This window comes from Pinus tabuliformis, chromosome 2_1 (assembly GCF_031772625.1).
Source record: "Pinus tabuliformis cultivar Carrire ecotype Pingquan chromosome 2_1, CPIR1, whole genome shotgun sequence".
Lineage (NCBI taxonomy): Eukaryota > Viridiplantae > Streptophyta > Pinopsida > Pinales > Pinaceae > Pinus > Pinus tabuliformis.
This window is the reverse complement of record NC_142299.1, coordinates 839,780,615-839,793,429: the sequence shown is the minus strand read 5'-3', so window position 1 is coordinate 839,793,429 and position 12,815 is coordinate 839,780,615.

Sequence of the window (12,815 nt, the reverse complement as noted above, 5' to 3'; positions counted from 1 at the left end):
GATGGAAGCCTTGGAAGCAGCAATGAAGAAGCATAACATCCATTTGGAGCAATCTTCAACTTCAACTTCATCCTCAGGAATGGCACTTTCTGCATGTGGTTGTCAAGCATCTCGGTCTGGCTATGCACTAAATGTATCTTCTTCTTCTCATTCTCATGAGTGGCTCATTGATTCTGGAGCTTCTTATCACATGGCCGAAAACAAAGCCATGTTTTCTTCTTTACATGATTTTAACACCAAAAATATATATGTTGGTGATGATATATCTCTTAGTGTTGTAGGGACTGGAACTGTTCATCTAGACAATGGTCAGTTTAATGATGTATTATGTGTTCCAACCTTATCCTGCAACCTTCTATTTGTATATTAGATAACCCATTCAGGTGAAGGTAAAATCGTTGAATTTTCACCTCACGATGTTGTAATTAAGGACCTAAGAGATCCTAGACAGATTTTAGCTACTGGCATTGCTGATGATTCTACAAGGTTGTATAAGTTTCACAACTTTGGGTCATCAAATCCTCCCTCAGTATTTGTTGCTCATAATGATGAAGTGAGCAAACTTTGGCATGAGCGATTTGGTCACTTAAACTATCGCTCTCTTCAGAATCTATGTAAAGAAAATATGGTGACAGTTCTTCCAATGGTATCTTGCAGAGATGGTGTTTGTTCCGGATGTGTACTCGGAAAACATCATTGGGACAGTTTTGAAAAACGTGCCTCTTGGCACGCCTCAGCCCCTTTACAGCTCGTGCATAGTGATTTATGTGGTCCACTTCCAGTTGCTTCATTCTCTGGCTACAATTATTTCTTAACTTTCATTGATGATTTCTCCAGACGCACTTGGGTATGTTATCACTCAGGTTGTCCCAAAGCTCCTTAAAGGGATACGGCCGAGGTAACCACAAACCAATCTTTGGACTGCAAGTTCTAGCCCACCTGCAATCAAAGAGGGCTCTCTCTTTATGATTTAGCTTTGTTGATGATGATTTTAGGATAGTTATTGAGTACAAGGGGTTTTGTTTGAGTTTTGGTGGGAAGGATGAAGCTTTCAAGTAGAGAGGTAATGCATAGTATGATAAGTTCAAACCATTGGGCATGGAGTCATGGAGTAGGACTGCTAGTGCATTTTCTTGGTCAGAAGAGGAATATGGGGCAAGATAGATACACATGAAACAACTTTCAGGCTAAATGGAGATGGATTGAAGGCTAAGAAAAGAGAGGCAATTAAGAATCTCTCTTTCAGCTTAACAGAGGGAAGGTCAATGAACTATATCTAGGAGCAGTAAAGAATCCCTAGATAACTGTTAGACATGGGTGAATTAGGGGAAATATGAGCCAAATGGAATTCATATTCATTACCAATCAGAGGAAAACATAAAGAAACAGCAAAAATTGAGCGTAGAGTGCAGTTAAGCAAGTTCTAAGCTAATCTTTTTATTTGTTATTTAGATGGCAACACATGTATGACATGAGCATAAATCAGTGGAAAAACAGAGATAGAAATCACTTATTGAGTCGTGTTGCAGCACAAGAATTCCATATTCATTCTTCAACACATTAATAGCACAGTAGACAGTCCATCCTCCAAGCTTTTCAGCAGTATTTGATTAATGAAAACATCAAGTATACAGAGCGAGTCTCTAGTGGAGAAAATCAACCAACCAACCCCTTAAACAATTAATTAGGGTGGTTTATATAGGGAAAATATCTAAAAATATCCATTACAGCAGATCTTAAACAGATCTAAGGGAAATGAGTTCTTTAATCTAATCTTGTCATGGAATTAATGCAAGAAGATATCTAAGTGCTGCGCTGGGGCAGCTGCCTCAAAAAATGAGTCGAAATCTATCATTTTGGCTCTGTGCGGTTCATTTAGCCATAACTGTGCTTTGGGCTTTGATCCCCTGCTCTTGAGTGGATTTGATGTGCATTAATTGTGATCTAAGAGCCCTTAAATGGCTTTACCGCTTTCTTTGACTTTGCTTGGGGGCTTTTAATGTTCGTCCGCTTTGATCTGATACTCTTTGTCGCTTCACTGATATTCTTTAATTTAATCGAGGCTTCATCTTTCCTCTGATACTCTTTGACACTTGAATCGGGCCATTTTCTCTCCCTCGACTGTTTGAAATTGTCAAATCGCCCCTTTTCTGCCCTTTCAAGGCAAGAATAGCTGCTGCAAATGATTTCCGTGGCTTTTGGAATGCTACGGGCGCTGGCCGATTTGAATACGAACATAAATGAAGAAATCCTGTCAAAATTGCGAATTTTTGGGTCTCTTGGTAGACGAGCGATATGATGCTTTCCATTTTGGTCATGTTTTCTTAGCGATGCGTGATTAGCGCTAAGCGCTAATCGCGCATCGAAAACTGCCTCAGTTTTTTATTTCGGGCTCTCTTTGCTGCGATTTGTGCCCTTCGCACCTTCCTTTAGCGATGACGTCAGTATGACATCAGCAGTGGGTCCCAGTACGGTAGTGACGTGGCAGGGTGATGTGGTAGGGTGACGTGGCAGTACGGCGGGGATTAACTCGGAGATCGGAAATCGGCTGGGACAGGGGGCAATGGCTTTTATATATATGATGCGATGGGAGCGATCGCCGATTTCGGAAAGGCGACGCGGCATGCGGCTGTGCGATAATGGGAGTATTGAGGAAATGAATGGATTGCGATGCGATATGATTTCGGATGCGATATTAATATCGCATCAGCGGATGAGAGGGGGTCAACTGTATGTAGTTACAAAAACTTGCGATTGTCGATCGCAAAATCGCATCAGCGAAGTGATATCGGGAAGGTATAAAGGGGCAGGCCGATGAATGAATGGTGCAACCTCCGACAGCGATATCGCGTCGGAGGAGAGGAAAACTCATCGGAGGAGTTTAATGCAATCGGAAGATGCTTTTTTAAAGCTTTGGAAGAGTTCTTGATGCATGGGAATGAGTCTGATAGCATTTGAAGGGGGTTTTTGTGTTTTGGAAGGAGTCCAAACACCATAGGAAGATGGTTTTTTGAGAGAAATGAGGGTTCTTACTAAGTTTCAAGTAAACTTAGTAATTCCCAGGCGATTTTTATGGTTATATTTCAACCAGAGGAAGGGATAAGTATATAGGGGAGTTATTAACATAGCGTTAGTCAGGGGAGGGGAGATAGATAGGGAGTTACATAATAAAGTTAGTAGTTAATATGAAATGTGATGAGAGAGCACTAAGTATGTAAATCTTAGGCTATTAAGGGAGAGAATGACTTGTATAAGAAATATAAGCTTCTTTAAGCAAAGCAGATCTTTACTTAGGCAATGATATGGCAAATGATGAAACTTAAGAGATATCAAGCAGATCTTGACCTCTTTGGGGAGGTTAGTGAATGATTTGGGGAATAAGAAGAAGGGGGAGTTAGTCATGCCTCGCTTGAAGTCCTCCAAGGGAAAATTGCATTGCATTTGTGATCTGAATAGATATGACACTGGCAAAGATAAAATGGGTCTCATGCCATGATTCTGCAACCACCAAAACTACCTACCCGGCCTACTCACCTAGCATTTTCTCTTCTTTTGGTTTGGGTGCACTTGAACTAGCATACCTAGCTTTTCATTCTTTTCTTCTTGTTGTCCTCCTATCTACATCTACACTTATTTCGTCCAGGGGCTCAGATTAAGCGGTTGAGCACCCTTGTTTCACTACCTATCTACAAATATGCCAAGATTAAGCTGTTTGGACAGATAATTATTCTCTATATTCTACAACAGGAAATTGAAACCTAGGGAGACCAAGATTAAGCTGTTTGGCCCTCCCTTAACTGAAAAACTCATCAAAAATGGATCAACTCATCAAAATGGAACATAGCAGTGGCACTTAGACTAGCACACTCTCATGGGCAATTCTCTGGCCTCTGTAGCAAATATGGAGCATTGCAGCATGCAAAGTATGACATATTTGGCATGTAAATTTGTCGATCATGAAAGATGAATACCTGCTGCAGCAGGAGGCTAACAGTGGCTCCACTTGGGGATGGCTTTTCCTTGTGAAAAGCCAAGAACAGCAGGTCAGACTGCCTTGATCTTCTATTGTTGTTGTGGAACTGAAAACAATTCTTCGTTGGCTGCTAAAAAACTGGGATCTTGAGATCTGAACAGCACTCTCCTCAACTGAATTACTGTGAACTATATAGCGTCGCCTACTTTCTTCTGCGTGCTTGATATTACATACATTTTTGCTTGAGACCTGCCTTCTGAAATAGTCTCAAAACATGGATCAAAACTGATGTATTTCGTTTGTTTTTTCTTTGACCAAGGGTGCTGATACGAAACCTAAAAAATGCTCCTCTGTTTTGATACTATTGACTGAAGTGGAAAGCTTGATTGTAGCACTTCTAACTGAATTTGATTTGATATAATAGTGCTGCTTCGTTCCAAGCAATTAGATTGCTTATACAAACATAAAAAGGAAAGCGCTGACATATATACAAATACTAATATACCAATATATACACATGGGCATTGTATCCCTTAAAAGGGATCTCGATAATGTTTCAACATTCGGCCATTTACAGGGCCATCTTCCACTGCGTTGTGATCTATAGTTTTGAGAAAATACATGTTATTGCCTTGCACAACATTGATAACAAATTGGCCTTTCCATAGAAAATCAAATTTTGCATGCTTTCCCTTGTCTTCTCTTCGTGAGTCCCACCTTAACACTTTATCGCCAATAAAGAAATCCTCAGCCTTAGTCCTTTTGTCAAATGCTTTCTTTAGCCTTTCTTGCACAATTTGAGCTCTGTCATACACATGCTCTCTGGTTTGTTGAAGATGAATGGTCTGATTTATTCTTCGTTGAATATCATTTGGTTCCGCCTGGATCTCTTGTAACAGCTTGATGATAGGAATACCCAAGGAAGATGGAAACCTGGCCTCCATGCCATACACCAGTTCATAAGGGCTCATCCCAATGGATTTCTTTGTTGAAAGTTTGTCTACCCATAGGGCATTTGTGAGCCTCCTATGCCAGTTCTTCTTGTTTTCGTCTAAGATCTTTTTGATAATACTAATTAGGCTCTTGTTAGATGACTCGACCAAGCCATTACCTTGAGGGTAATAGGCTATGGAGTGGCCCAAGGTGATGTGAAATTTATGGCAAAAATTGATCATCTTTTTGGATTTGAAGGCAGCAGCGTTGTCAGTGATGATCTTCTCAGGGCAGCCAAATCTAGAAAGGATGTTGGTCTCAAGGAACTAGATAATGATGGAGTCATTGGCCTATATGCATGGGATGGCTTCAATCCACTTGGTGAAATAGTCTGTGGCTGTTAGAATCCATTTGTGTTGTCCTGAGGAAGAGGGATGGATTTCTCCAATGAAGTCAAGACCCCATCGTTGAAAAGGCTTTTCGGTTGAAATGGGCTTAAGAGGCAAAGGCAACAGCTTTCTTTTGCTCTCAAAGATTTGGCATTTGTGACATGAGATAGCAAACTTCTTTACATCTGCAAACAAAGAGGGCCAATAGAAACCAGCCCTTAGTATCTTGTCGGTAGTGGACTTCTAGTATAAGTGTCCTCCGCAGTCCCCTGCATGGAATTCTTTCATGACATTGTTAGTTTCATTCATGGTTAAACAATTTAGCAATATGCCTTCATGGTTTTTCCAGAATAATGCACCATCTAAGACACAAAACTTTAAAGCCTTCATTTTTACAAATCTTTTCTTGGTTCTGGACAATCCTGGGGGAGCAAACAGGTTTAACAATACAAAGCATATATCAGCATACCATGGGGATTGCAAAAAGGTTTCACTGATCTGTGGAGTCGCCAGCTCCTGTTCATTGTCCAGTTGGTTAATGTCTAAGGCTTGAAAGTTTGTTTCGGACATCAGTTTGGCTAAACCTTGTCCCTTTATGAGCTTGGTTGGTTTTATTTCTATGTCATACTCAAGGATGTTAGCAATCCATTTGCCTCGTTTTCCTTCTAGCCCCTCTTGGGTTAATATGTCTTTTACAGTAGCATTTAAGACATAGGAAATCACATGTGAATATAAAATGTAAACTCGGAAATCACATGTGAATATAAAATGTAAACTCGGAAATCTTTGATTGCTTTAACAAGGGCATAGGCCTGCTTCTCCATGATTTGGCACTTCAAAGGAGCATCTCTTAAGGCTCAGCTGAAAAAAGAAATTGGCTTTTCAGCTCCTTGATCATCCTTTTGCAAAAGGACAGTAGCTATGGTGTGCTCAGATGCAAAAGAAAAAATGATAAAATCTTTGTCAAACTGAGGACTGGTGAGGACAGGGGCTTGGGTTAAGGCAGCTTTGATACTCTCAAAGGCTTGCTTGGTTTGAAGAGACCATTTTACCTTGGCATCCTTCTTAAGCATGTTTTTTACCATTCTTATCAGTTCGGCTAGGTTTGGGATAAATCTTCTTAGGAAATTGATCTTTCCAAGGAATGCCCGCAACTCCTTTATGTTTCTTGGATATGGGATTTGAAGGATGTTTTGAATTCTTTCAGGATCAATTCTAATCCCATCTTTTGAGATGATATGGCCTAGTAGTCTGCCTTCTTCAAGGCCAAAGAGAGACTTCTTGGGATTCAAGGAAATGCCATATTTCCTACATGTCATGAATATTTGCCTCAAATGTTTTAGGTGCTCTTGATCAGATTTGGAGAAAGGGGTTAAGTCATCGAGGTAGACAACTAGGAAATCATGTATTTCCTTGGCAAATGCAATATCTAGTGCCCTTTGAAAGGTAGCACCAACGTTTTTAAGTCTGAAAGGCATCTTCACATATTTAAATGTTCCCCACAGTGTGGTAAAGGCTGTCTTGTCTTGGTCATCCGGGTGAACCACTATTTGATTAAAACCTGAAAAGCCATCTAGCAAAGAGATTCTTGATGACCCCACTACTCTTTGTAGGATGTGGTCCATTTTTGGCAATGGGTAGTGGTCTTTTAGGGAGACTTGGTTTAAATTTCTTAGATCTACACATAGCCTAATCTCACCTGTCTTCTTTCTTGTGGGAACAAGATTGGATACCCATTTAGAAAATCTGATGGGTGCTATGATACCTACTTCAAACATTCTTTTCACTTCCTTTTCAATCAACGAGAGAAGCACAGGATTGATTCTCCTTAGTTTCTGTTTGAAGGGCTTTTGATTTGGTTTTAAGGGAATGGTGTGTTGGATCACTGAGGTGTCATAGGACTTCAAATCCTCATAACTCCAAGCAAATACATCTTGGAATTCTTTGAACAAATCAACATATTTGGGCTTTTGATCAGGTGGCAAAGATTGAGATAGTTTGATCATTTTGGGCTTCTCTGCTGTCCCAATGTTATGTTCTTCTATAGTGGCATTTAAGGGCTGCATTTTTGGCTTTTTGGGGACATCATTAGCATCAAACATATCTTCTAATGGAGTAAGGCCAGCAGGGAGAAAGTTATCTTTTAGATCAACGATCTCGGCCTCTGTTTCAGCTATTTCCTCCAAATGCATATGTTTCAGCTCTTCTATGTTTGCATTGTCAAAAATAGTTGGGTTTAGCATTTGTTTGGCTGTTACAACGGTTACAGCCTATTGATTTTCATTTATTTGTTGTTGTTCATCCAAAATAGCATCCATGTCAATGTTAGTATTTGAAAACTCATGCTCAAGAGTGAGGAAATCGATAATCTAGGCATCATTTTCGAATACTTGCCAATCTTTAACGTTATTTGGGACAGCAGGCCTATGTTTTATCTCGGCAGTGAAATGGTGACTTGGCTCAAAGGGAAGCTTGCACGTACTAGAAAAAGTGGCTAGGCTGTGTGCATGAATGTTATGATTTCTTGAAATCTTGGCAAGCTTGGATTCAGAGAATGCACTGAGTATATTAGTGGCAGCAGTCCTATAGGCCCTCATTCTATTGTCATTAGTGACAAAGTTACCTTTCATTTGTTGGATTACTAGGTCAGAGTCACCTAGAATAGACACTTTGGCAGCTCCTAAAGCTCTGAGCAGCTTAAGTCCTAAAAGGAGTGCCTCATACTCGGCCATGTTGTTGGTGCATTTGAAATTCAGTCTATATGCATGGCCTTCTGCATGATTGTTGTGTGTATTGTGAATCCATACACCTGCCCTGCTCCTAACTTGTTGACATAGCCATCAAACTCTAAATACCATGTGATTTCTTGCTTGTGGTTAGTGTCAAGAGTTTCAGTCATTCTTGCAGTGGGCATATTTGAATTTCTTATTTGGGGAGGATCTTCTTGTATGTTGGTTGCCCTGATTGTTTTGACAGTTTCATTAGTATGGGAAACCGATTCTTCATTGATGTGTGCTTGTTGTTCTAGAGCCAAAGGCGTGTCATCAGTTAAAGGGTGGCTATCATTATTAAACAAAATAAATGAATCCATATCAGTATGGATTGAGTAGATGGGGAAGTTTTGTCGCTTATCCTCGCTACTCACCATATATTTCATGAGTGTTTCTCTATATAGTCTTTTTGGTTGCCCAAAGACTGATATAGTGGTGTAAGAGAGGTCTAATTGGAGTGATCCTTGGAGTTTTTCTCCCCAAGATCTTGATAGGAGCATGCCGTACTTTGGTGGAATGTCAGCAACCACCACATCCATGAGGATTGTCTTGTTAGGATATTGGACTAAGGAGACACACAAGTCTTTGATTAGGCCTAAACACTTGACTTGACTTGAGTCAAAGGAGAATAAATCTTTGTATGACCTGGTTATGTCAAGGTTTAGTCTTTCCATTACCACTTTGGGCATAAGATTGTGTGATGCACCTGAGTCAAACATTGCGTTATGTAAAATTTTACCATGGATATGCAAACTGATATAAAATGGAAAAACTGCTCCATTGACTGTTTTTCCATTGGCTTCTGGGCCAAAGAGCAGCTCTGGGGTATCATCTAAAACATTTACATCATCCTGAACCTCTAGCATTTGTAACGATCTTTGTATTTGCTGCCTATAAACATCATGCTTGGCAAGTTATGAGAGGGGGATGGATATCTTAAGTTTTCCAATCTCTGCCTCTAAATTAAATGGCTTTTCCAGTGGAGTCTTGGTGTTGATGATGGAAGATTTTTCTTTTTCATTGGAATTATCAGCGATTTTCTCTCGTTTGCCAGCATCATGGAGAGTGATCACTTGCGTTTTTTCAGTTATGGGCAGGCTTTTTGGAACGCTGTGCACATCTTCCTTCGAGGAAAAAGGCACGATAGTCTTTTTAGAAGGCTGTTCGATAGTTATATCATCTATGGTTACGTGTTGTGGGTTTGGGACAGATCATTCAATGTGTTCTATTATAACAGCCTTGCCTTTGATTTTATCAGGCTGTTGTTTTTCCTTTGGTTTGATGGGCTTGGGCATGTCAATCATTCTGGTTCTTAGCTTATATTGTTTGTTTAGCTCATAAACGCTTCGGTCATAAGCTGGTTCAAAGTCGAAAGACTCTTGGTTTTTAGTTTGGAATTGATGCATGTTATCGTTATTTTGGTGTTCTTTAGTTAAGAAGACATGTTGCTCGTTTTTCAAACCCATTAGGTTTATGTGAGTGTCTTCCATGGGCTCATTAGCTGTTGATGTCTCAGCATAATTTTCTTGGAAAGGAGGCCTTATTTCACGGTATGGGCTCACCCTTCCAGCGTTTGGGTTTTGATTCCTTCTGAAGTTCGGGTTCCTAACAGCATTGGTTTGCTGCCCCTCCCATGATGATTTTTTCTCAAAGTTGTCCACTTTGTCTACCAGCCTATGCATGCCACTGATAAGGGCATCCAGATTTTGGTCTATGGCTGAGGGTTCCTCCTTAAAGGTTGTTCTCCTCTCTGTTCTGGCTCTGTTTATTTTGGCAATTAAATTTTCCTCCACAGTGACAGCCACATTTTGCATTTTGGCCAAGCTGTTAGGGGATCTTTCTTTTAACTGGTAGGCCATATATGGATCAAAACCATCAGGGAATTTATACAAGGCAAGGTCAGGTGGAGGTCTTAATTTCTGTGGTATTGCATTGTAGACATTATTGAATCTTTCACAATAGTCCAAAATAGTCTCTTGAGGGCCTCTTTTAATTGTATCGTATTCGGCTAGTATGTGCAAGGGGTCTTTCTTTTTCTCCCATCTATTGATAAATGACTGGTATAAGGCTCCTGAGTCTGCTATGGAATTAGCCGGGAGTGCTCTAAACCAAGTCCTGACATCACCTGTCAAACTTTGGACAAAAATATTCACTCTCACCCCATCATCGTCAATCTCATAGCTTTCAAAGTAATCCTACATTTTCTTTGTATGATGAAGGGTTGTGCAGGCACTTGTGCCATCAAAATAAGTTATTTTAGTCTGGTAATCCTGAGGCATAGCCCCAAGGTTAGCAGGCAGCTGTAGGGGTGCATATCTATTAGCCATATCAACAGGTGTAAGTGGAGCAACAGGGATAAATGGAACAGCTGGAACAACTGGGATAACAGGAGTAGTAGTGGTAGTGTGCGCAGTGAATGAAGGTGTGGAAAGGCTGCTTAGAGAGGTGGATAAAGAACAAGGGGAACTAGGAGTTGAATGAAATAAAACTTTGACAGGGGTGGGAACACCGCTTGGCCGAACTATCTCAAGACTAGAATCAGGAAAATCTTCTTTTCGCTCTAATTTCCTGAGGTTTCTTGGGATTAAATTCGGATTTTCAAAAACAGCTGGTGGATTTGGGTCTGGGTTTGACCTGGTATTATGTATTTTCTTCTTAGGAGCCAACTTCTAACTTGTTATTTGGGGATTTTTCTATGAAAAGCGGGTTAGAAAGAAACTTTTGAAGGTCAGATTCTTCCCCAGTGGAGCTTTATCGTTGATTTGTGAGATTATCTGAGGATGTCCCCAGCGGAGTCGCCATTATGTTATCACTCAGGTTGTCCCAAAGCTCCTTAAAGGGATACGGCCGAGGTAACCACAAACCAATCTTTGGACTGCAGGTTCTAGCCCACCTGCAATCAAAGAGGGCTCTCTCTTTATGATTTAGCTTTGTTGATGATGATTTTAGGCTAGTTATTGAGTACAAGGGGTTTTGTTTGAGTTTTGGTGGGAAGGATGAAGCTTTCAAGTAGAGAGGTAATGCATAGTATGATAAGTTCAAACCACTGGGCATGGAGTCATGGAGTAGGACTGCTGGTACATTTTCTTGGTCAGAAGAGGAATATGGGGCAAGATAGATACACATGAAACAAATTTCAGGCTAAATGGAGATGGATTGAAGGCTAAGAAAAGAGAGGCAATTAAGAATCTCTCTTTCAGCTTAACAAAGGGAAGGTCAATGAACTATATCTAGGAGCAGTAAAGAATCCCTAGATAACTGTCAGACATGGGTGAATTAGGGGAAATATGAGCCAAAGGGAATGCATATTCATTACCAATTCAGAGGAAAACATAAAGAAACAGCAGAAATTGAGCGTAGAGTGCAGTTAAGCAAGTTCTAAGCTAATATTTTTATCTGTTATTTAGATGGAGACACATGTATGACATGAGCATAACTCAGTGGAAAAACAGAGATAGAAATAACTTATTGAGTCGTGTTGCAGCACAAGAATTCCATATTCATTCTTCAACACATTAATAGCATAGAAAACAGTCCATCCTCCAAGCTTTTCAGCAGTCTTTGATTAATGAAAACATCAAGTATACAGAGCGAGTCTCTAGTGGAGCAAATCAACCAACCAACCCCTTAAACAATTAATTAGGGTGGTTTATATAGGGAAAATATCTAAAAATATCCATTACAACAGATCTTAAACAGATCTGAGGGAAATGAGTTCTTTAATCTAATCTTGTCGTGGAATTAATGCAAGAAGATATCTAAGTGCTACGTTGGGGTAGCTACCTCAAAAAATGAGTCGAAATCTGTCCTTTTGGCTCTGTGCGGTTCTTTTAGCCATAACTGTGCTTTGGGCTTTGATCCCCTGCTCTTGAGTGGCTTTGATGTGCATTAACTGTGATCTGAGAGCCCTTAAATGGCTTTACCGCTTTCTTTGACTTTGCTGGGGGGATTTTAATGTTTTCCCGCTTCGATCTAATACTCTTTGCCGCTTCACTGATATTCTTTAATTTAATCAAGGCTTCATCTTTCCTCTAATACTCTTTGACACTTGAATCGGGCCATTTTCTCTCCCTCGACGTGTTTGAAATTGTCAAATCGCCCCTTTTTTTCCCTTTCAAGGCAAGAATGGCTGATGCAAATGATTTCCGTGGCTTCTGGAATGCTATGGGCACTGGCCGATTTGAATACGAACATAAATGAAGAAATCCTGTCAAAACTGCGAATTTTTGAGCCTCTTGGTAGATGAGCGATATGATGCTTTCCATTTTGGTCATTTTTTCTTAGCGATGCGCGATTAGCACTAAGCGCTAATCGCACATTGAAAACTGCCTCAGTTTTTTATTCTGGGCTCTCTTTGCTGCAATTTGCACCCTTCGCACCTTCCTTTAGTGATGACGTCAGTATGACGTCAACAGTGGGTCCCAGTATGGCAGTGACGTGGCAGGGTGACGTGGCAGTACGGCGGGGATTAACTCGGAGATCGGCAATCAGCCAGGATAGGGGGCAATGGCTTTTATATATGTGATGCGATGGGAGCGATCACCGATTTCGAAAAGGCGACGCGGCATGCGGTTGTGCGATAATGGGAAGTATTGCGGAAATGAATGGATCGCGATGCGATATGCTTTCAGATGCGATATTAATATCGCATCGGCAGATGAGAGGGGGGCAACTGTATGTAGTTACAAAAACTTGCGATTGCCGATCACGAAATCGCATCGGCGAAGTGATATCGGGAAGGTATAAAGG